The following is a 2,500-nucleotide window of genomic DNA, read 5'->3' as shown; positions in this document are numbered from 1 at the left end:
TTGCTCTAGAGCCATATATTGGCCTGTCATATCAGAGAATATATCCACAGTTTCCTTTCCATATATATCGATGTTGCATGGAGAACATTTTGCATGATTCCTGTCATGTATTTCAGGAGTTTCAGGAACTGTAGAGAAAAAAATGTAGCCCTTTCTTGAGAGACAAGTTACGGGACTCTCCATTCTCCGATTTCGTTGTAGATTCCATCTGAAGTAGAATTTCATGATCGAAAAGGTCATGATTAGTATTTAGTTCAGAGTATTTCATGTTATTTCGAGATTCCCGAGATTATACGTTGGATCACACTTTTAACATAGTTTCAGAGAGCGCGATGAATGAATACAGAGTAACTTTTGGTCTGCTTACATCTTTAAAGAGAAATCAAATCTATGATAAATAAGCCAATATGATAATTAATCGGCTACTATATTTAAATAGCACTAAACTAGATGTCTTAATTAACAATCTACTGCTTAACTAAATTCTAATTCAAATATTCTGTTGCCTAATGGGAAAAAATGCGTGTTCATTCTCGTTCGAAACAGCAACGAGCACAACTCACGGCTCATGAACCCACCACACTAGATGGTAATTCCGATCGTGCTACTTGATACGCTTCTGCCTCTGTGGATCTATTTTTTTAATTGTCTTTTACTGCACTTAAGTAAAAAATATCACTCAGTGGTAGATTTTTTTAAAATCACAGTATCTTGGATTTCCCTCTTTTTTTCTTTTGAGATTTGAGGAACTCGACTGCTGTAGGTGGACTTTGGTGAACTGGGCTTGTTTCCTGACGAGATACCGGACCTCTCTTTCCTTCCTGATTATCCAAGAATTAGGATCATTATTCCCTCCCAAATGCTCTTCTCTGACCAATCCCTTTCTAATCCTCTTCTCTGACCCATTCCCTTTCCAGTCCTTAATTCGGTCACCATTTTCGCAAACAAGATCCTCGATGCACTCAAACTAGAGTCCTAATGACCTCTTTAATCCCGGAACTAATCATAACCCCGACTCTAACTGAATTCCCAAATCTTCAGGTGAAAACACTGCTAACCTTCCTAATCCTCTCCTCAACCTAGAACCTTCTGTTATTCACTTCCCTAGAGTATGTTTCGCATTATAACTGGCGTCTTCAACTAAGTGTCCGTTGAACAAAAGAAATGCGGAATCGCCAGATTCCGACACACAATTATATCCAAACTCATCACAATCTTATATAGTGGAAACAGAATTCCTTTGTCTGACAATCACTTCTTTTCACCTCACTGATGTGTTTCTCACGGTGTGTTCTTAAGTCATCACTTACACTAATTCTATATGTTTAGGAATTTTCACTTTTTTATTAGCGTTTCCTCTCTCTTTCTCACACACGTTTGAAATTAGTGCCTCATGTATTATATATAAATGTAACATGTGTAAGTTATGCCGCGCAGTGTCAGATAAAGCTCCTGTTACGTTAGTAGAGTTTGGAAATGAAATTACAATAGGTTTCGTCGGGTTCGAACTATTCACTGTACTTTTGTTCAGCATTGTCTTCTTGACATCCAGCACTTTTCGGCTGACTTACGTAGTTTTAATCCTTGCATTTGATTCCGATATCGTCAACTTGGAACATTCACTTCCATTTCCTAATTATATCCTTCGTTACTTTTCTTTCTTTTAATTGTTTACACCTACACTTATTAGTCCATCAAACACGTCTTTGTTGCCTTTCATTGTAATTTCGCCTTTTCCGTTTCCACATCACTGCCTCACCTTTCCGCCAAGAGTTTCGTTTAAGCCATGAACACGGAGTACTTAACCTTAATTCGTTGATGAGAGGAGTAGTAGTAGTAGTAGTAGTAGTAGTAGTAGTAGTAGTAGTAGTAGTAGTAGTAGTAGTAGTAGTAGTAGTAGTAGTAGTAGTAGGAGTAGTAGTTTCGTTTAAGCCATGAACACGGAGTACTTAACCTTAATTCGTTGATGAGAGGAGTAGGAGTAGGAGTAGGAGTAGGAGTAGGAGTAGGAGTAGGAGTAGGAGTAGGAGTAGGAGTAGGAGTAGGAGTAGGAGTAGGAGTAGGAGTAGTAGTAGTAGTAGTAGTAGTAGTAGTAGTAGTAGTAGTAGTAGTAGTAGTAGTAGTAGTAGTAGTAGGAGTAGTAGGAGTAGTAGTAGTAGTAGTAGTAGTAGTAGTAGTAGTAGTAGTAGTAGTAGTAGTAGTAGTAGTAGTAGTAGTTTCGTTTAAGCCATGAACACGGAGTACTAACCTTAATTCGTTGATGAGAGGAGAAGAAGAAGAAGAAGAAGAAGAAGAAGAAGAAGAAGAAGAAGAAGAAGAAGAAGAAGAAGAAGAAGAAGAAGAAGAAGAAGAAGAAGAAGGAGGAGGAGGAGAAGGAGTAGAAAGAGAAAGGGAAAGAGAAAGAGAAGGAGAAGAGGAAGAAGAAGGAAAAGGAGAATAATAATAGTAAGAATAAGAATAAGAGAATGAGAATGAGGAGGACGAGGAAGAAGAAGAAGAA

The sequence above is a fragment of the Penaeus vannamei genome, chromosome 4 (genome assembly GCF_042767895.1).
Source record: "Penaeus vannamei isolate JL-2024 chromosome 4, ASM4276789v1, whole genome shotgun sequence".
Taxonomy (NCBI): domain Eukaryota; kingdom Metazoa; phylum Arthropoda; class Malacostraca; order Decapoda; family Penaeidae; genus Penaeus; species Penaeus vannamei.
Note: the sequence above shows the minus strand (reverse complement) of the source record.